The sequence below is a fragment of the Mobula hypostoma genome, chromosome 3 (assembly GCF_963921235.1).
Source record: "Mobula hypostoma chromosome 3, sMobHyp1.1, whole genome shotgun sequence".
Lineage (NCBI taxonomy): Eukaryota > Metazoa > Chordata > Chondrichthyes > Myliobatiformes > Myliobatidae > Mobula > Mobula hypostoma.
This window is the reverse complement of record NC_086099.1, coordinates 214181879-214205662: the sequence shown is the minus strand read 5'-3', so window position 1 is coordinate 214205662 and position 23784 is coordinate 214181879. Positions and strand designations below refer to the sequence as shown.

At 41.6% G+C, this 23784-nt stretch overlaps 1 protein-coding gene across 10 annotated transcripts in view; it reads right to left on the bottom strand.

Moving 5' to 3' along the window:
* kmt2ca (lysine (K)-specific methyltransferase 2Ca) overlaps positions 1-23784 on the bottom strand; it is a 491834-nt gene that overhangs the window by 318044 nt on the left and 150006 nt on the right. The window lies entirely within an intron of this gene.

The following is a 23784-nucleotide window of genomic DNA, read 5'->3' as shown; positions in this document are numbered from 1 at the left end:
CCAACTGTTTGCCTGTAACTCATTGAAAAGGTCAAGTTTAATTATCATTCAACCATCCATGATTACAGCCAAACGAAACAGTGTTCTACCAGGACCAAGGTGCAAAACATAAAACCAACAGTCATACACAGCACATATATACAGTATATAACACATATAAAATAGCAATAAACAGTCAAAAAAATATACATAGCCCAAGTCCCTGAGTGACATGGCTTGTAAACTGATAGTGCACAACTGTCATTGGCAAGAACAAACAGTTCTCAGCACACCACAGATGTACATACACACGCAATCCAGCTCATCTTCCATTGAGCAAACAACTGGAAGGCAGCACTGATGGGAGGAGCCAGCCCCCAACCCAACATGGACACTGCACCACATCACCTCTGAAGTCTCCTCTCTTGGACTGCTGCAACAGGTAAGCCTGTGGTTTGAGGCCTAATCCTTGCTACAACTGAGGCCACACAACTCCCTTGCCATCTGTCTCACCAATAAACAAGGGAAACAAACTTGCAGTACTTTTTACATTACCAATATCCAATGTCTTGCGATTGCAAGAGAACGTCCAAGACAATCTCTCGCTGTTAGAATGCACACCACTTTGCATAGCTTCTCCCACTCCTCCGCCAACAAGCAGCTCACTGATGAGATAGACCTGCAGTACGTGAACCTCTTAATGCAGGGGTCCCCAACCTTTTTTGCACTGCGGACCGGTTTCATATTGACAATATTCTTGCGGACCGGCCGACAGGTTTGGTGGGGGGGGGGGGATGGTTGCCAACGGACAAGAGTAGCAGTCAAAGACATTGTGTTTACCCCGAGAAAGACTACAATGACCATGAAGCCTTGCGCAGGCACCAGTGCACATGCGTGCACGTGCCGATTTCCTTTCTGCAAATCGTTTTTGGCGATTCTGTTCGACAGGGGGCTGTTAATCACAACTGCAATATAGGTGATAAGTGGCTAATACACTCAATTTAGTTTCTAAAAGGGTTTATCTAACGAATTTAATATTAAACACACAGCGCATATTTTCCTCGCATGAATATAGCGATAAGTCAATGATCGGGGAGGACAGGGGAGCTGGAAGTAAGTGTTGAACGAACTTCCAGTAGAAGTGATAGAGGCAGGTTCGATATTATCGTTTAAAGTTAAACTGGATAGTTATATGGACAGGAAAGGAATGGAGGGTTATGGGCTGAGTGCAGGTCGGTGGGACTAGGTGAGAGTAGCATTTGGCACGGACTAGAAGGGCAGAGATGGCCTGTTTCCGTGCTGTAATTGTTACATGGTTATACAAGTCACTTATAAGTCAATAGCATCATAACATTTTAAGTAACGTTTGGATATTAAGCACACAGCACATATTTTCCTCATATGAATATATAAAATCATTGCAACGCACCAACATCGCTGAATCAGTGGGAGCCCCGGGCTGTATACTTGTTTTCCTGCAACAAGACAGTCCTATCGAGGGGTGATGGGAGACAGCGATACTCGAATGGGTTCCTTATGTCCAGTCTATTAAGCAATTTAGTTTTCATTGCCTTCACTGCAGAGATGTGTTGGAAATGGAAGCAACGTTTTCAGTGCTTCCGTGTCTATCTCAGGATATTTAGCCTTGACTTTGATCCGGAATGCCGGCAGAGATGTTATGTCAAACATACTTTTTAGCCCGCTGTCATTTGCAAGCTCGAGGAGTTGACTCCTTCTCGCTCTGACATGGATGACGCATGCGTAATGACCTCGCGTGCATTCGAGCTCAACAATGGGCGTTACAGGGAATGAGGAAAGGTGCAGTTAACTCATATCGCCAAATCATATCATTTCCTCGCGGCCCGGTAGCGCATGCCTTGCAGCCCGGTGGTTGAGGACCGCTGTCTTAATGTACAGCATTTTCTTGTAATTGTAAAAAAAAATGTTTAAAAGAGATAAAAACACTTTGGTTATCCTGGAGAGGCCACTGCATCTGAACACACCACCATCTTACCAGAAACAACATAATTTGATGTCACGATGTATATTGCACATTGCCTACTGAATTCCTAAGTTAAGCATAGGACATCTGGTTGATTTCATACTCAGCAATCAACTTGAATTTTTTTTTCAAAATTTTAATTTGTAAAGGTGGAAGTCACCTATTACTAGCAGTAATATTAAGCTCCCAGCGGCAAGAAACCAGCGTGGAATTAAATTTGCTGCTGGAAGATCAGCAGTCCTAAAAGGGCTCTTGTGATCTAGCCATCCTGTAAACAAGGAGCAACGTACCAATAGTTATCTGCATAATTAACTATTTTCAAGTTGGACAATATGGTCCAATTGTATTTGGACCACTCTATGTTCTATGTAGCAAGTTACCATACTGCAATAATCCATTCCACTAGACAAACTGATCTATGTGCACTACATATTCCTCCTCCCAATTGCCTTCAACATCATTAATTTATTCTTCCCTGTGAGCTTTCTTAATTTCTGCTTGAATAAATCTTTGTTATTTGTATTTATTACTACTTGTGGTATTTGTTCTACTTTCTAACCACAGTCTAATCAAAGGTTTCACCCCAATTCCCGGTGGAATTTATTGGTTTCTAGTTTCCATTTGTAGCTTTGGCTCTCGCACTCAAGTGGAATCATTTCCACATCTATGCCTGTATAATTTTAAAAGTTTCAATTGGCACCTTCTATATTAGTATTACTCTAACAAATTGAGGCTCCTTCCCAGGTGACTCTATATCCTTTTAGAACATGGAGAAGACCAGAAGAGTTCATAATCATCCAAATGGTGTCCAATCAAAGCTCATAAATATTCAACACAACATGTTTCAATTCTATTCCCCTATAAATGCACCCAATGCTTTATTCACCGTTTTTTTAAAAAGCTGCTTTAATTATTAGATCTCTCCATTCCATTAGATTAAATATTTTCCCAAGCTTTAAAATTCTTTGTACCAAAATAAATTGCCCCACACTCTATAACAGACTACATTTGCTAAAAGAACATCCATTCTGCCATAACAGGCCAGGCAGCACCCATGAAAATAAACAGTTGACGTTTCGGGCCAAAACCTTTTAGCAAGGCTGGAGAAAAAGAGGATGAGGAGTAGATTTTAAAAGGTGGGGGGAGGAGAGAGAGAAACACTAGGTGATAGGTGAGACCCGATGTAGATTGGCAGACTGCTTCGTCAAGCATCTACGCACCTTCCACCAGAACAAGCAGGATCTCACAGTGGCAACCCATTTTAATTCCACTTCCCATTCCGATATGTCCATCCATGGCCTCCTCCACTGTCGTGATGAGGCCACACTTAGGTTGGAGGATCAACACCCGAGGTTCCTTTTGGGTAGCCTCCAACCTGATGGCATGACATCGATTTCTCAAACATCCGGTAATGGAGGATATTAAAGGAAGGTTTTTTTACTCAGAGAGTGGTTGGTGCATGGAATGCACTGCCTGAGTCAGTGGTGGAGGCAGATACACTAGTGAAGTTTAAGAGGCTACTAGACAGGTATATGGAGGAATTTAAAGTGGGGGGTTATATGGGAGGCAGGGTTTGAGGGTCAGCACAACATTGTGGGCCGAAGAGCCTGTAATGTACTGTACTATTCTATGTTCTATGTTTAATGCTCCCCAACACTCCATTTCCCATCCCCCCCCAAACCTCATCTCCTTGCCCACCCATCGCCTCCCTCTGGTGCTCCTTCCCCTCTTTTCTTTCTTCCCTGGCCTTGTCTCTTTCACCAATTTCTCAGCTCTTTACTTCATCCCTCCCCCTCCAGGTTTCACCTATCACCCGGTGGTTCTCTCTCCCCTCCCCCTACCTTTTAAATCTACTCCTCAGCTTTTTCTCCAATCTTGCCGAAGGATTTCACCCCAAAATGTTGACTATACTTTTTCCCCCATAAATGCTGCCTGGCCTGCTGAGTTCCTCCAGCATTTTGTGTGCATTGCTCAGATTTGCAGCAACTGCAGATTTTCTCTTGTTTGTGAGGTGATAGGTGAAACCTGGAAGGGGAGGGATAAAGTAAAGAGCTGGGAAGTTGATTAGTGAAAGAAAAAGGGGGGAGGAGCACCAGAGGGAGGCGATAGGCAGGCAAGGAGATAAGATGAGAGGGGGAAAAGAGGATGGGAAATGGCGACAGACGGGGCAATACCAGAAGTTTGCTAAATCAATGTTCATGCCATCAGGACATATCGGAATGGGAATGAGAAGTAGAATTAAAATGGGTGGCCACTGGAAGATCCCACTTGTTCTGGTGGACAAAGCATAGATTCTTGGTGAATCAGTCTCCCAATCTACGTCGGGTCTCGTGGATATACAGGAGGCCACACCAGGAGCACCGAACACAGTAACAGACTCACAGGTGAAGTGTCGCCTCACCTGAAAGGACTGTTTAGGGCCCTCAATGGTAATGAGGGAGGAGGTGTTGGGGCAGGTGTAGCATTTGTTCCACTTGCAAGGATAAGTGCCAGGAGAGAAATCAGTGGAGAAGGGCAAATGGGCAAGGGAGTCACGCAGGGAGTGATTGCTGCAGAAAGCAAAAAGTCGGGGGGGGGGGGCGGAGAGAGAAGGGAAAGATGTGCTTGGTGGTGGGATCTCATTGAAGGTGGCAGAATTTTTGGAGAATTATGTGCTGGACACAGAGGTTGGTGGGGCGGTATGGGAGAACAAGAGGAACCCTATCCCTGGTAGGGTGGCAGGAGGATGGGGTAAGAGCAGACGTGCGTGAAATGGAAGAGATGCAGTTGAGGGCAGCATCGATGGTGGAGGAAGGAAAGCCTCTTTCTTGAAAAAAGGATGACATCTCCTTCGTTCTAGAATGAAAAGCATCATCCTGAGAGCAGATGCAGCAGAGGTGGAGGAATTGAGAGAAGGGGGTGGCGTTTTTATAAGTAGCAGGGTGGTGTTTCCCCCCACACTCCACCACCACCAAACCCAAATACCTATTATTAATACATAGTGGGATTTCCTGAAATAAAGTTTTTAAAATATTACAAGCCACCTCAGTTCACCTTGTGTGTCAATAAGCAGCAATAATTATTCGAAACTCATTTTTAATTTCATGCCATATGGGTAATAAGACCACTTATTACCCAATCCTAATATCCTCAAAAATGATAATGAGTCTTCTGAAATTGCTGCTGTCCATTAAATGAAGGTATCAATGTTGATAGGGAGTTTCAGGTTTAGCATCAGCAACAATGAAGGAACAACATTATACTCCTGACTTAGAATGACGAGCAACTTGGGAGGGAAAACCACAAGTGGTGGCATCCTAATGCACTTAGAAGCTTGTCCCTTCTTGCTGTCAGGGTTTAAAGGGTTGGGAGATTCTATCAACATTACTTGGTTTAGTAGTTGTGACTGTCATGTTCAGCATAGTACAAGACCAAAGGGCCTGTTCATACCAGTATGTTAAAATGCCTCTTAAAAGTTGTTACTGGCCCTACCACCATCATTTCCTCCAGGAATTATTGCAGATACCAATACTCCTTGTGAAAAATTAATCCCTCAGATCACTTTTAAATTTTTGCCTCTCACTTTAAACCATGTTTTCTAACTTTAGATACCCTGACCATGAGAAACAAACATTGGCTATCTCCCTCAATGCACTGTTGTAAAGAAAGTCATCTGTATGGATGGAAACAAAACAAAGTTTTTCACTTTATCTCAATATAAGTGGCAATAACAAATCAATTTACCCTATTTATGCCTCTCATGTTGTACATCACAATTGTTTCACCTCTTTTCCCTTTTTGCTCCTAGGAAAACAGATCTGGTTATTCAGTCTCTCCTTATAACATCTTTGTGAATCTTTTTTGCACCCTCTCAAACTTAATCACGTCTACTACATGGTGACCAGAACTGTACACAAGACTCCCAAGTACAACTATAATATGATGTGCCAACTTCTCTAATCAATGTTTTGAGCAATGAAGGCAAACATGCCATATGCCTTCCTCACCATTCTGTCTATTCATGCTCCAATTTATAAGGAATTATATACTTATCCCTCAAGATCTCACTGTTCCAAAACTCACCAATGTCCTGCCATTGTTTTAAAATCCTGTTTCATAGTTCTTCTAAATCAAATTCTGCCTGCAGGACTCTATCCCTGATCCTGCCTTTGGCTGTTAACACCCCATCATCTAGAATATTCTGTGGTCACACAAAAATTAATTAAGTCTGATACCAGAGAATTAATAATATATCATGATTGAAAATCAAACCAACATGCAGATGCTGGATATATGAAATTTAAAACACACAATAATGGGCATACTCAGTGGGTTAGGTGGCATCTGTGGCAAGAGAAACATTTAACATTTTAGGTCAGTGATTTTTTTTAAACCAGTATATATACAAAGAGCTCCTCAGGTTATAAATGGCCTGACTTACAGAAATGTCAGCAAATTCTTTCAGATTTTAATACATTTTCAAGATGCTAGCAATAATAAAAATTACATTTATATAAATATTAAAAGTGAAATTCAGGTAATTAAAACTAAATATTAAAATAATGTAATAATAAAATGGAATTCATTAATGAATAAATACAGTCTATATTCAAATGTACTATTACATTCTTGACTTTTTTCTTCCCTACCTATACAGGTCGTGACAGCAGATGCACTGACCAAGAGAGCCATCTCTCCAGTCAGTACTCAGAAATGAATACTATTAAGAGAATAAGGTGCCTGCAGTGGTCCCCTGAAATGTCAACTCACTTTTTTTTCCCTTCTCTCTGGTAGTTTTGAGTGCAAAGTGACCATTTTCTGAAATGTCACATCCACTAAGGGCCCAAGCTCCTCCAGCTAATGACACTTTTTGCAGCTGTAGTTGTTCACCATAGCTCTCATTTACCATGTAAAATGCACATTCCATATGAGGTCCCTCGTTATGCCTCTATTTATTAGATAGAAGTAAGCAGAAGTAACAGAAGAGCACCTTTTTCCCCTCACTGCAAAAAGTGTCCCACTGGACTCAATATAACTTTGACCCCCACCCCCCCAAATTGAGCTCTCAACTGAGGTAAATGGGTCTTCTTAATCTTGTTGAGAACTCTAAATTTAATGAAGTTAAATTAAATCTCCCCTCGCCTGACTACTGTTCTCCAGCCTTTTAGAAGCATCCAGCCTTGCAACATCCACCATAATTTCCTCTGCAGCACCTTTAATGGTACAAGCATCCTTCCTGTCCTGTGACAACCAGAATTCACGACACATGTCAGTGATCATAACCTGATTCTCTGAGAATTGTACATAGTACTCTAGCTGGAGCCTATCCATGTTTTAACTTATTCCATCACAATCTCTTCGCTCTGCATCAACTGTTCTTTATCATCTTATCCATCACAATTACATTAAAAGATTACCTGAATCGGCTTTAATGGATAACAGCTCTTTTTAAAATCATTTTATTCAACTTGTTGTTACAATCACCTTTTATTCATAATAACCTATTATGAATCTGTTTAGCAAAGCATCACATAGATCATTGATCCAAAATGCAACTCTACTTCTCTTTCCACAGGTGCTGGCTGACCTGCTGAGTACTTCCAGCATTTCTAAATTTACCTTTGAGACAATGTCACATGTACCAATGTGCTTTGAAATGATGTACATGGATGGTTTGCAGAACCAAGTACTTTAAGGTACTGTAAGGAGAAAGCAGTAACAGAATGTAGCATATGACATGGTTACAGTTATGGAAAAAGTAAGGAGTAAGTAGACAATAAGGCACATCGGCCAAGGTGAGGTAGATTAGAAAGTCAGAAGTTCATCTTTAACATACAAGAGGTCTATTTAATAGTCTTACAGAAGTTGTTGTTGAGAAAGGTGGTGTGCCTTTTCAAACTTTTGTATCATCTGCCCTGTAACAGTACGGAGAGACAATGTCCAGGGCAGGAAGATTCTTTGACTACGTAGGTTGCTTTTTCAAAGCAGCAGATTAGAGTAGACAGAGTATGTGGAGAGAAGAACTCAGCTGAGAAGAATACATAGTACATTTATGAAATTTAAATGTGCCTTGAAACAGAGTTCGTGTTTAAATAAAAAAAAGTAGACAAGCATAACCCAATTGGTATAGGAAATGTGCTAACTTTGCTGAAAATAAATCAAATACAGAATGGAGTCACACGCTACCTGAATTGCAATACTGTGGATTCCCTTCTACCACAATGGCCCAAGATCATCCAACTCTAAGCCACTGCTGTCATTTTAGACCCTCACCTCAGCAATTTCCAAGGTATCTAACAGTCACTCTACTCTACTGATTTACCACCTGCTGAACCACTCCAAAGCACCAAATTCACTTTTTTTCTAAGCAAATCCCGTCAGACAAAATGAAAATATCCCTAGATTGGAGCAATGAACTACTGCCTCCAAGGATGTATTCTGGAAAAAAGTGATAGTTACTAAAGTAAAACAACCTATATATTGAAATGCATGTGTGAAATATATAAAAACGCTAGACTGCACCCCTCCCCCACCTTCTCAAGAAAGGATATGTCTACTGACTTTAAGGTAAACTTTTTCTGCACCAAATGGAATAGACAGAAAGAGTACTGCACTGGAACAAGCCTTTCAGACTACTATGTCTGCTCCAACACAATAACTCTCTGACTGCTGGAGTCTATCTCCCTTCATTGACTACCTGTTCAAGTGTCTGTCTAAATACCTTCTAAACATTGCTTTCTTTTCTACTTCCAGCACCTCTTTGGTAACACACTTCAGGCACATCCTAATCTATACACAAAAAAATCCTAGCCTCACACACATCCCCTATAAACTTCTCATTTTCTACCCTGGGAAACATCCACCACATCTATGCCTCTCTTAGTTCTGCATTCTTCTTTCAGGTCATCCCTCAATCTGTTAGGATCTAGTGAAAACAATCCAAATGTACTTAACTTCTCCTTAAAGCTATTGGTTTACTATTGTCACATGTACTATGGTATAGTGAAAAGCTTTGTGTTGTATGCCATCCAGAAGATCATTTCAAAACATGAGTACATTGAGGTAGTAGAAGGGAAGTCAGTAAAATTATGCACAATATAGTATTACAGTAACAGAGAAAGTGCAGCGCAGGTAAACAGTCAGATTCCAAGACCATGACAAGATAGACTGCTAAGTGAAGGGTTCATCTTACCATACAAATCAAGTTTATTGTCATTTAAGTACACACACACACATATATATTTATTTCAACTCTTCGGACCCCCGGTGCATGCGGCATGGCACACAGGTCATTACAGACTTCAAACCACCTAGTACTGTGCCCCAGCTCTGCTTCCCACCCTGATGAGCTCAATTACTTCTGCGCTCACTTTGACTGAGAGAACAAGGTCACCCTCAAAGCAGATCTCCCACCTGGTGAACTGCCTCTCTCACTTTCCACCTCCGATGTCTGTGCCACTCTGAGCAGGGTGAATGTACGGAAGGCAGCTGGTCTGGATGGAATATCTGGCCATGTGCTCAGACTCTGTGCAGGGCAATTGGCCAGGGTCTTCACGGACATTTGCAATCTGTCTCTGGCCCAGGCAGTTGTCCCCACAAGCTTCAAGATCGCCACCATCGAGCCAGTGCCGAAGCATTCCACTACCACGGGCCTGAATGACTTCTGCTCAGTTGCACTCACCCCCATCATTGCAAAGTGCTTTGAGAGACTGGTTCTATCACATCTGAAATCCTGTCTGCCCACTACCCCGGACCTCCATCAATTTGCCTATCACACCAACAGGTCAACAGAGGACGCCATCTCCACGGCACTTCACTCTGCCCTGACCCACCTGGACAGTCCCAACCCTTACGTCAGAATGCTGTTCATTGACTTTAGTTCGGCATTCAATACAGTGATCCCCTCCAAGCTGATCGCCAAACTTCGCCAGCTTGGTATCAGCTCAACCCTCTGCAATTGGATCTTGGACTTTCTGACTAACAGACCCCAATCAGTTAAGTTAGACAACCTCTCCTCCTCCACTCTCACCCTGAACACCGGTGTGCCTTAAGGCTGTATGCTGAGCCCTCTTCTGTACTCCATTTTCAACTATGACTGCGCTCCTCCTGTACATGGTTCTAACTCCATAATCAAGTTCGCAGACGACACCACGGTGGTTGGCCTGATCAGAGGGGATGACGAGACGGCCTACAGGGACGAGGTCCAGCACCTGGCCGCGTGGTGTGCCAACAACAAAGTGGCCCTTAACACCCAGAAGACCAAGGAGATCATTGTGGACTTCAGGCATGCTAGGAGCCACATTCATGTTCCCAGCTACATCAACGGAGCTGTAGTGGAGCGCGTATCAAGCTTCAAATTCCTTGGTGTCCACATTTCCGAGGATCTCACCTGGTCCCTGAACTCCTCCATCCTGATCAAAAAGGTGCAACAGTGCCTTTATTTCCTGCGGAGCATCAAGAAAGCTCACCTCTGTCCCAGGATACTGACGGACTTTTACTGCTGTACCACTGAGAGCATACTGACCAACTGCATCTCAGTGTAGTATGGCAATTGTCCCATATCGGACTGCAAAGCACTACAGCAGGTGGTGAAAACTGCCCAGCGGATTATCAGCACCAAATTGCCCAGCATTGAGAACATCTACCATAAGCGCTGCCAGGACAGGGCGAAAAGCATTAGCAAGGATGCATCTCACCCATGGACTTTTTATTCTCCTCCCATCCGGCAGGCGCTACAGGGGCCTTCGCTCCCACACCAGCAGGCACAGGAAGAGCTTCTTCCCTGAGGCTGTGACCTTGCTGAACCTCACATCACAGCACTAAGCAGTATTGCACCCATATTGTACTGTCCCAGTACTTATATATTTGTGTGCTGTAGTATTTACTTTTTATTCAGTTATTTTGTAAATAACACTATTCTTTGCATTTCTGGTTAGATGCTAACTGCATTTCATTGGCTTTGTATCTGTACTTGGCACAATGACAATAAAGTTGTATATATATATACACACACACACACATAGATAGATAGAGAGATTAGATACACATAACACATAGCACACAATAACGTATGAAGATAATCACACATAAATAACAAACTAAAGTGTATGAATATTAAATATTGTAAGCTACAGAACAGATTAACAAATGACACTTCAATTACGATGCGGCAGGGAGTCCAGAAGCCTAATGGCCTGGGGGAAGAAAAACTGTTTTTCATTCTAACCATTCGTGTTTTTATGCATCATAATCTCCTGCCTAATGTAGCAAATCAAAAAGGGTGCTGAATAGATTGGTGGGATCCTTAATAATACTAAGGGCCTTGCATACAAGACCATAAAATATAAGAGTCATTGGGCACAGCGAGTCTGTTCTGCCATTTCATCATGGCTGATCCAATTTCCCACAGCCCCAATCTCCTGCCTTCTCCCCGTATTCCTTCATGCCCTGACCAATCAAGAATTTATCAGCATCTGCCATAAATATACATAAAGGCTTGCCCTCCACAGCTGTCTGTGGCAATGAATTCCACAGATTCTTCACAGATTCTGGTTAAAGAAATTCTTCATCTCCACTCTAAAAGGACACCCCTCTATTCTGAGCTGTGTCCTCTGGTCTTACCCTCTCCCACCATAGGAAACATCCTATCCACATCCACTCTATCAAGGCCTTTCACCATTCGATAGGTTTCAATAAAGTCACCCCACATTCTTCTGAATTCTAGTGAATACAGGTCCAGAGCCAACAAACACTCGTCATATTACAAGCTATTAAATGCTGGAATCATTTTCATGAATACCCTTTGAACCCTCTGCAGTTTCAGCACATCCTCTCTAAGAGGCCCAAACCTGCTCACAATACTCCAAGTGAGGCCTCACCAGTGCTTCATAAAGTTTCACCATTATATCCTTACTTTTATATTCTGGTATTCTTAAAATGAATGCTAACATTGCACTTGCTTTCCTCACCACAGACTCCACCTGCAAATTAACCTTTAGGGAATCCTACACAAGGACTCTGAAATCTCTTTGTATCTCTCAGTTTTTTTATATTTTCTCTCCATTTAGAAAATAGTCAACCCTTTCATTTCTTCTACCAAAGTGCATGACCATACACTTTCTGGAACTGTATTCCATCTGCCATTTCTTTGCCCATTCTCCCAATGCGTTCAATGTAGCCTCTCTACTTGTCCCTCCATTCGTCTTCATATCGTCCACAAACTTTACAACAAAGCCACCAATTCCATCATCCAAGTCATTGACATATAACATAAAAAGAATCGGTCCCAACACAGACACATGTGGAACACCACTAGTCACCGGCAGCCAGTTAGAAAAGGCTCCATTTATTCCCACTCTCTGCCTCCTGCCAAGCAGCCACTGCTTTATCCATGCTAGATTCTTTCCTGTAATATGCAGTCTCATGTGTGGCACCTTGTCAAGGGCCTTCTGAAAATTCAAGTACACAACATCAATCGATTATCCTCTGTCAATTCTGCTTGTTCTTCAAAGAATTCCAACAGATTTGTCAGGCAAGAATTTCCCTTGAGGAAACCATGCTGACCGGCTTATTTTACCACGTGCCTCTAAGTATCTTGAGACCATTTGTTTCAGGTGACCTTTCTACCTTCAGACCTTTCAGTTTCCCAAGAATCTTCTCTCTAGTTATGGTATCTTCACACACTTCATGATCCCCAACAGCTAGAACTTCCAGCATACTGCTAGTGTCCTCCACAGTGAAGACTGATGCAAAATACTTATTCAGTTCATTGTCCACCATTACTACCTCTCAAGAATCATTTTCCAGTGGTCTAATATCTACACATGGACCTCTTTTACACTTTATGTACAGCATCCAAAGGAACTTTTGATATCCTCTTTAATATTATTGGCTAGCCTACTTTTGTATTCCAGCGCTCCTGATAAATGGATGGTAGGGAGACCCATATGATCCTCTCAGCTGTTCTCACAGTTCTTTGTAGGTACTTCTGGTCCGATGCTCAAGAGATCCCATACCAGATGAAGAAGCAACTTGTCAGGATGCTCTCAATGGTTATGGGAGGGAAGGAGAAGGAAGACCTTGCTTGCCTCAATCTTCTGAGGATGTGGTTATGTTCAAAAGTCTTAAAACCACAGTAAAGTCCTTAAGCCCAATTATATGTGCTTCCAGGCATTTCTATCTTCTGCCTGATGATAGAGGAGAGAACAACAAATGTGCAAGAGGAGTAACATACACAAAATGCTGGAGGAACTCAGCAGGCCAGACAGCATCTAGGGAAAGAGTACAGTCCACGTTTTGGAAAAAAACCCTTTGGCAGGACTTGGTTTTGGCTCAAAACATCGACCGTACTTTTTCCTAGATGCTGCCTGGCCTGCTGAATTCCTCCAGTATTTTGTGTGTGTTGCTTGTGTAAGGGATTTCTTCTTTCATGTTACTTGCTAAGGCTAATAAAATGGCTTCTCTATAGTGTTATAATAAAATGGCTTCTTTGTAATGTTAACTACTGAGGTAAGGGGTTCTCTGTAGCAGCATATTTGGGTTATAATTACTGATAGCAGGACTTGTATTCATTTGCTAACTAATTGGGACAGATGTTATTCTTTCTTGTGTGTCTGTAAGCTGTTGCTTGCGGGGGATTTGGGGAGAATGGGGATGAAGAGAGAAGACGCACACGAAGAGATGCCACTAGGCAAAGTGAGTGTTACACATGGATTTCCGGCATCTGCAGATTTTATCTTGTTTAAGAAAAGAGGAGTCTTTGATTATGTTGGATGCTTTTCCAGGGCTGTGAGAGTCCCTGGAAGGGAGGCTTTTTTCTTCCCATGTGTTGAGCTGTGTACAGAACTCCCTGCAGTTTCTTGCAGTCTTGGGCAGTGCAGTTGTCATATCAGGTCATCATGCATCCAGATAGGATACTTTAGATGGTGAATCTACACAATGAGGACAGTCTAATCCAGAGAATACCCTGGTAAAACTCCTCTTCATCCAACTTCACACACAGAAGTGGACAACCAGGGTTTTATACAGCTGCAACACTCAGTACTATACCACACTGAAGCTCATTTGCAATTATTATACTGTGCCAGGTCAGATTGGAGAAATTAAAACAGAACTGTGGGAAGGAGGCATGGAATGTTTAGAAAACTGCCAATTTTTGAAATACTGAGAATCTTGAAGATAGAGTATTAGTTTGCATGTCATAAGTGACAAATATATTTTTGAGAGAAGGAAGAGGGAACCCTGAAAGTATCAGATAATTTGGGGCTCAGGATGAGAAGCTGCACAGTCAACAACATTGATTCTAATGGAATAAATGGAAGGTGGAGCTCAAAGAAAAGATGAGCTTCAGAGAATAAGGCAGAAATAAAATAAAACTAAAATGAGGAAATTCAGGATCAGGGCATCAGGGGACATTACGGAAGGTTTAATCCTGATAGGCTAAGGGAAGCTGAAGGCAAAACAGACTCAAACCTTTATTATAATAAACTCCAAAATTTCATTGTTTGACACAAGGACAGAAGAGGTTTAGAAAGGTTTTTTTTGAACTGACAGCTAGAACAAGAGGTGAAATCTAGTGAATTAAATACAAAGCTCAGGTTCATTGAGGCAGCAAAAATGTATTGAAATGAGTGCAGGCTAGCTAAATGAGGTAGTAAAAGTGTTTTGCACAGATATAAAAGCCCTTCAAAACAAAGTAAAATAACAGATGAAGTAGCTAAATGGAAACACAAAACCAGAAATTCCAGAAATATTGTCAGAAACGCAGAATCAGCACACCAATACATACAGAAGAGCCAATGTGGTCCAATATGAACTAATGAGATCAGTCTTCTCAGAGTCTTCCTTCTAAAAAAAAGACAGTAATTTAAGGTAAATGCTCCTCATTCCAAAAGGCTTGTACAGGTGCCAGATAGAACAAAACAGAGCCATGGAAATGGGTGCTTAGTTCACTGAAGCAACATAGGTTCAGGACCTCTGTGCAGAAATCATCCTAAAAACTGGAAGAAAATACAGACAAGAGTATAGGGAAGAGATATAGTGCTTAATAGATATACAGAAACAGCAGAGGACTGATAGTTAGTGAAATAAAGCAAAGATCAGAGATGTGTACAGTTCTGGTCACCGAATTATTGGAAAGGTGTCAACAAAATAGAGAGAGTACAGAGGAGATTTACTAGAATGTTACCTGGGTTTCAGCACCTAAGTTACAGAGAAAGGTTGAACAAGTTAGGTCTTTATTCCTTGGAGTGTAGAAGGTTGAAGGGGGACTTGATAGAGGTATTTAAAATTATGAAGGGGATAGATAGAGTTGACATGGATAGGCTTTTTCCACTGTGAGTGGGGGAGATTCAAACAAGAGGACATGAGTTGAGAGTTAAAGGGCAAAAGTTTAGGGGTAACATCAGGGGGAACTTCTTTACTCAGAGAGTGGTGGCGTGGTTGAGGCAGGTTTGATTTTGTCATTTTAAAAAAATTGAATAGGTATATGGACAGGAAAGGAATGGAGGGTTATGGGCTGAGTGCAGGTAGATGGGACTAGGTGAGAGTAAGCATTCGGCATGGACTAGAAGAGCCGAGATGGCCTGTTTCCATGTTGTAATTGTTATATAGTTATATCTGGGATGTATAAAAGACTAGACATACTGGAAAGCACAAACGATAATCAGTCCAAGATCAAGGAATGGGTCTCATTTCACAGAACAAATCAGAAAGAAATTGGCATTTATTTTAGCAAATCAACTGATTGTTCTTCAAAAGAACAATCCAAGGCACATAATTCAAATATTCTCCAAATATATACTTACTTCAGGCATGTTCGTAATGACATTCAGTAGTTAATGTATTTCAGTAACTATTTTATTTAAATAGTGCATGATACCGCAAAAGGTTTGTTAACCTTTACTCTAGTTAACTAATTTAGGATTAGTAAGCGAAGTATTTTCATCAGATATGATGAACAGGGTTAACCGTGATACTATAATCTTAATGAAATAATACCCATGACATTTCATTTCTGCATTCTGATATTTGTTGGCAACACTCACTCTAGCGTTAATGGTCTGATGGAGTTTAAAATCATAGATCAGAGTTATTTCTATGTTTTATGATTGTCTCTTAGCCAAACAAATCCAATATCTGATTTTAAGCGCCAAGTCTCTTTTCACTTGATTTCATCAACTGGAGAACAGTATTCCCAGCGCAAATTCCTTTGCAAACTTTGAACCAGTCTGATCCATTCCTCTTAACCATTACTGTATTACTTTGCATTGCCTGTTATTTTGATACTTACCCTCAGACTCTGATAAGGTATCTTCTGACTCAACAGTAAACAAAGACCAAAATTTAAGTGGATTACATCTACTGTATTAACTTGTCTATTCTTTACCTCAAAGAGTCTAAGATCGATTCAGCACCATTGCAACTTTGGAAATTATGCCAATTATACATACAAGAGAAAAACTGCAGATGTTAGAAATCCAAGCAACACACACTAAATGCTGGAAGAACTCACCAGGCCAGGCAACATCTATGGAAAAAAGTACAGTTGACATTTTGGGCCAAGACCCTACGGCAGAATTGGAGAAAGAAAGTTGAGGACTAGATTTAAAAGGTGGTGGGAGGGGAGAGAGAAATACCGGGTGATTAAGTGAAACCAGGACGGGGAGGAATGAAGTAAAGAGCTGGGAAGCTGATTGGTGAAAAAGATACAGGGCTGGAGACGGGGCAGTTTGATAAGAGAGGACAGAAGGCCATGGATGAAAGAAAAGGGGGGAGTACAGTCAATGTTTTGGATCAAAACCCTTCGGCAGGACTGGAGAAAAAAGGCTGAGGAGTAAATTTAAAAATGGGGGGTGGGGAGAGAGAAACACAAAATGTTAGGTGAAACCTGGAGGGAGAGGGATGAAGTGAAGAGCTGGGAAGTCGATTGGTGAAACAGACAGAAGACCATGGAAGAAAGAAAAGGGAGGAGCACCAGGGGGAGGCAATGATCAAAGGTAAGAGAGGGAAAAGGGATGGTCAATGGTGAAGAGGGTGGGGACATTACCAGAAGTTTGAGAAGTCAATGTTTATGCCATCAAGTTGGAGGCTACCCAAATAGAATACGAAGTGTTGTTCCTCCAACCTAAGTGAGACCTCATCACGGCAGTGGAGGAGGCCATGGGTGGACATATCGGAATGAGAAAGAAATGGGACTAAAATGGGTGGCTAATGGAGTGATCTCGCTTTTCCTGGTAAGTGCTTGGTGAAGCCGTCTCCCAATCTACGTCGGGTCTGACTGATATACTGGGGGGCCACAACAGGAGCACCGAACACAGTATATGACCCCAACAGACTCACAGGTGAAGTGTCACCTCACCTGGAAGTTGTACATTTTCTTTGTCTTCACATTATGCTGCTTGACCCACTGAGTTCCTTCATCAAATTGTTTCCTGTCTTCCTAAAAAAGATCACTTTTGTGTATTGAGGAACGGCTTTATAATGTAACCAGCAAACTGTATGATAATGTCGCCCTTTGATTATTCACATCAATTCCATCACTACAACCCAATAAATATGGAGACAAAGCTGCAGTTGTTGGAAATCTGAATCAACACACAACGCTCTGGGGAAACCCAGTGGTTCAAGCAGCATCTATGGAGGAAAACAGAGCATTCTGACTGGTTGCATCCTGCCCGGCATGAAGGCTCCAACACACAAAATCGAAAGAGGCTACAACAGGTTGTAGACTCAACCAGCCCCACCGTGGGCACAACCCTTCTCGCTATTGAGAACATCTCAAAAGGTGGTGAGAAGATGATGAATACATCATTACTGATGCTCACCATCTGGGACGAGCTTTCTTCTCATTACTACCATCAGATAGGAGGAAAAGGAACCTGAAGACCCAGCACAGTGTCTTAGGAATAGCTTCTCTTCTGTGACCAAATTTCTAATGTTTATTTGCAATTTATGCCATTTTTTTTTATGTCTTACAGCATACTATCACAAAATAGTAAATTTCCTGACATAAGTCAGTGATAATGAACCAGATTCTGAACAGTCGACGTTAGAGGCGGAGACCTTTGATCAGGACTGTAAAGGAAGGGAACAGGAGCCAGAATAAAAGAGAAAAGGGAGGAGCTGGCAGATGATAGGTGAATCCACAAAAGCAGAAGGATTGGGGGGCAGGGGATAGAAAAGGAAACAATGTGAGAAGCTGTGATGATAAGTGGAGAAGGCAAAAGGCTGAAGGAGGAGGTATTTGATAGGAGAGGACAGTAGATCAAGGAATAAAAGGAAAACAGGGAACTCGAGAGAGGAAGGTGAAGGTGATCAGCAAGTCATGAGGGCAGGGGAGGTAAAGAAAAGGGGCAACAGAATAGGGATTTTTTCCTTATCCCCTTCATAAGTTTCTAATTTCTCCTTCCCCCCCACCACCCCTTTTAAAACCTAGCTCTTATTAACTGCCCTAATGTTTCCAACCCCAGCTCCTAATGATTTGTAGCCCAAGATATTTTATTATACCCAGGATTTATAATAAACACAAGATGCACCAGTGATGCAGAAATGTAGAGACTAATAACAAGATCCAACTCATTTATAATGCCACTTGCTCAATTTGATAGCATGATCTTCTCTACAACTGCTCAATTAGCTGAACCTCTCTCTTCCTGGATAAAAATGGACCCGGCAAAAAACTTTTTAGCATTTTCAGAAGAAGAGAGTATCAAAGAGAAACCATATGAATGGATCACTGACACTGCTGCTTGGATTCCAATGAATGGGAGAACACTGCAGCATGATACTCGTCTTTTAGTAGGAAGAGGAGAAGCAAATCGATAGGCAAAAAAAAAATCTCACGCATTGAGACAGTATTTGACCTTTTTTTCCAAATTAATTATTTTTGGGGCACTGTCGGCAATGCCATTGACTACACAATCCAAAATACCTAAGAGAAGAGGATACAGTGGCATGCAAAAGTTTGGGCATCTCTGGTCAAAATTTCTGTTATTGTGAATAGTTAAGTGAGTAGAAGATGAACTGATCTCCAAAAGTCTTAAAGTTAAAGATGAAACATTCTTTTCAACATTTTAAGCAAGATTAGTGTATTATTTTCGTTTTGTACAATTTTAGAGTGAAAAAAGGAAAGGGGCACCATGCAAAAGTTTGGGCACCCCAAGAGATTTGACCTCTCAGATAACTTTTACCAAGGTCTCAGACCTTAACTGGCTTGTTAGGGCTATGGCTTGTTCACAGTCATCGTTAGGAAAGGCCAGGTGATGCAAATTTCAAAGCTTTATAAATACCCTGACTCCTCAAACCTTGTCCCAACAATCAGCAGCCATAGGCTCCTCTAAGCAGCTTGCACTCTGAAAATTAAAATAAATGATGCCCACAAAACAGGAGAAGGCTAGAAGAAGATAGCAAAGCGTTTTCAGGTAGCCGTTTCCTCAGTTCCTAATGTAATTAAGAAATGGCAATTAACAGGAACGGTGGAGGTCAAGGTGAGGTCTGGAAGACCAAGAAAACTTTCTGAGAGAACTGCTCGTAGGAGTGCTAGAAACGCAAATCAAAACCCCTGTTTGACTGCAAAAGACCTTCAGGAAGATTTAGCAGACTCTGGTGTGGTGGTGCACTGTTCTACTGTGCAGCGACACCTGCACAAATATGACCTTCATGGAAGAGTCATCAGAAGAAAACCTTTCCTGCATCCTCACCACAAAATTCAGCGTTAGAAGTTTGCAAAGGAACACCTAAACAAGTCTGATGCATTTTGGAAACAAGTCCTGTGGACTGATGAAGTTAAAATAGAACTTTTTGGCCGCAATGAGCAAAGGTATATTTGGAGAAAAAAGGGTGCAGAATTTCATGAAAAGAACACCTCTCCAACTAAAGCACGGGAGTGGATCGATCATGCTTTGGGCTTGTGTTGTAGCCAGTGGCACAGGGAACATTTCACTGGTAGAGAGAAGAATGAATTCAATTCAATACCAGCAAATTCTGGAAGCAAACATCACAACGTCTCTAAAAAAGCTGAAGATGAAAAGAGGATGGCTTCTACAACAGGACAATGATCCTAAATACACCTCAAAATCCACAATGGACTACCTCAAGAGGTGCAAGCTGAAGGTTTTGCCATGGCCCTCACAGTCCCCCGACCTAAACATCATCGAAAATCTGTGGATAGACCTCAAAAGAGCAGTGCATGCAAGACGGTCCAAGAATCTCACAGAACTAGAAGCCTTTTGCAAGGAAGAATGAGCGAAAATCCCCCAAACAAGAATTGAAAGACTCTTAGCTGGCTAAAAGTTTACAAGCTGTGATACTTGCCAAAGGGGGTGTGACTAAGTACTGACCATGCAGGGTGCCCAAACTTTTGCTTCAGGCCCTTTTCCTTTTATGCTATTTTGAAACTGTAAAAGATGGAAATAAAAAAGTAATCTTGCTTAAAATATTGAAGAAATGTGTCATCTTTAACTTTACGCCTTTTGGAAATCAGGTCATCTTTTACTCGGTTAGCTATTCATGGTGACAAGCAATTTTAACCGGGGTGCCCAAACTTCTGCATACCACTGTATGACCTACTTTCCTGAACTGCTGAAGACATTCCCATAATACTATTGGTTATTCAAACCTAAGACCTCATGTACCTCTCATGGTCTTCAGCTGTTGTAGCACATCCACTTCAAGGTTTGCTGTGTTAGGCGTTGAGTGACTCTTCTGCACACCACTATTCTGACTCAGGGTCATTTAAGTTACTATCTCCATCCTGCCAGCTTGAACCAGTCTCCCTATTCTCCTCTGACCTCTCATTAACAAGGCATTTCAGCCGCATCATCCTCTGTAAACTCTAGAGACTGTTGAGCCTGAAAATCCATGGTCAAAGTCACTTAGATCATATTTCTTCCCCATTAAGGTGTTAGGTTCAGTTGTTCAGACCATTCGACCATATCTGCATCCTTTTATGCATTTTAGTTGCTGCCACATCATTAGATAATTAGATATGTGCACATGTGAAGGTGTACTTAATAAAGTGGCTACAGAATATATACCTTGCATGGTTTCCAGTTCCCTTAATGGCTTGGCATTTTCACAACACTGGATACATAACATTTCCATATGAATTAGCATTAGAAAGTCTTGCAGATCTATTTCTGCAAAGCCAGGGAATGCTCCTGAATCCAAAAATTGCAAGTTAGGCTTTGACAACCGATAGAGTCCTGAGGAATGGTGCAAAGTATTAAGGCCAAAAGAGGGCCAGATTGTTTCTTCAAATTATCTTGAATACTGTAGCAGCAGAACCCAAATGGAGATGAGTTTAAATGAAACATCAACGAGGAAGAGAAATCAACAAGGCAACACTTATCCAAAACTTCAACTCTCAATTTAGACTTTTGTAACTCAAAACTATTTGATAGCTGTGACCAAGTGAAGAAGCAATTTCAGAAATTTCATTTTTAATAAAACAGATTTTATCCTCAAGCATTACACGGGAACTGCCAAACTTGGCAGTCAGCCAATGAAAATTTGAGTCTATCCACAATAGTTATTCTACATATATAAAAGAACATGTACACAAAAATAATGCTAATGATTTCTTGAAAACAAATCTAAGAGCGAAATAGCATTTAGTTTTTTTTTTATCTTAATTTTAATTGTTTTGTAAGTTCAGTTCAAGACAGTTTCGTTTTCAGCTGTCTCTGGGGAATAAACTGTCATGACGGACATCTAGTGACTAATGGATTTTACATTTACTGTCATGTGAGGGATTCTATACTTCTAAAAGAAACAAATGCAAACGTAATACACCTTCCTTTGCAAATAAAAGGTGAAGCTTTTTTTTTAAAACTATATATCTTCACAATCTCCCTTGAACCTGTAGAGATATCTGAATGAATTGCTCAAAACATTTCAAACTTTTTTTTTATTTGTCTGACAAAACCATCACAGGGGAGAAAGCATAAGTCAAATATATACAGTATATATAACAAAGAAAAGGACTAGCCAAACTCAAGCTTCCCACCAATGTTATTCAACCAACTAGCTCCAGACAGCTTTGGCAGATGGAACACAGATGCTCAGCAGACACCTTGTCTGCACTTAGTCTCACCAACCCAGAGACCATTTCAAGAGCACCAAATGCAATAAACAAGATTGGAGGATCTGTCCATGTAAATCTCTCTCTATCCTGGAGGGGCCACTTTAGGTCTCCGGATAGTAGTCGGATAGGAGATTTAGGGGCAGTTGTTATATCCCCTACAGTTTATTTATATAGAGATTTGCTCACAGTAATGTGCATAGAGAGGAGAAGGATTGAGTGGGGAGGGACCAAGTGCACATGAGGTAACTATTTCACCGAACATTTGTGTTCTGTTCCACTGTGGTCACCTGAACCTTCGAGATGCAAACTCTTTATTCTCCTTCCCATTCCACAACAACCTGCCTGTCCTCAGCCTCCAACAGTATCAGGATGACGCCAAATGCAAATTTAAGAAACAGCACCTCCATGTTTCCACCTGGATAGTCTACAATCCAAAATATGCACATCGAACATGCTAATTTTAGGTAATCCGCTCAATTCAAGTTTATTGTTATCTGACAACATATGATCAAACAAAGCAATGATCCTCTAAACTATAAGATATCTCACAGCATACAAAACAAAATATTACAAGTTAATAAAATACAATTCAAAATGCATATGAATCGCACAGCACAGGTAAACAGAACAGTAAATAGCAGCCTGTTTGTTGTCCTAGTGATGATAACTCGATGGTGGCATGGTATTCATTAATCTCACAGCCTGAGGGAAGAAGCTGTTACCCAGTCCAGCAGTCCTAGTCCTGATACTCCTGCACCTCCTTCCTGAGGGCAGTGAGTCAAAGAGATTGTGTGATGGGTGGGAGGGATCCTCAACAATGCTTAAAGCCCTTCATATACAATACTCCCAGTAAATGTCACAAATACGTGGGGAGGAGAGGCCTGATAATCCTCTCAGTGGATTCTACTATCATCCGCAGGATCTTGCAGTCCAATGCCTTGCAGCTTTCATACTACACAATGATGCACCAGAAAGGATACTCTTGATGGTGCTCCTGCAGAAAGTTGTTAGTGCTGTTGTGCCTACTTGACCAACGAGGTGGTGTTGTGGGTCCAGGTTAGATCAACCTTTACGTGCACACCCTATACCTTCTCTCACCTCCTCAGGTACTCGATTTGTCCTACAAATGTCCAACATCCCGTAACCCTGATAATTCTGCTTCTTTCCCCTTCTCTGCCTACCTATTTCTCCCCTGGGTCCCCTCCCGTTCCGCCCCCCCCCCACTGTTGCCAAATGACCATCACCTCCCTTATTTGGTTTGACCTTCCCTTCCTATCAGATTCCATCATCTGCAGACCTTTGTTGCTCCCACATCACCTCTCAACTTCCATCATATTTCACTCTTCCTGCTATCACCAGTCCTATCCTGTATCCAACTATCGCTTGCCAGCTCCTGCTCTACCCTTTTCCCTCACCACTTTATACTTGGCTATCTCCCCTCTACTCTTCCAGTCCAGAGTGACCCACAACACCACTTCATTAGTCAAGAGGCACAGCAGATCCTTCATCGATACTACCTGACTTGCAGAGTTCCTGTAGCAGCTTTTTTTGTTGCAGATTGATGACAATATTTAACAGGCATTCAGACAATCATGTAAACAGGCAGGATACAGGGATACAGATCATGGCCAGGCAAATGGGGTTGGTGAGATTAACATTATGGTCCACATGGATATGTGGACTGCAGGACCTATTCCTGTGCCATATTGTGCTGTGCTTCGAGTAGTATTTAAACCATATT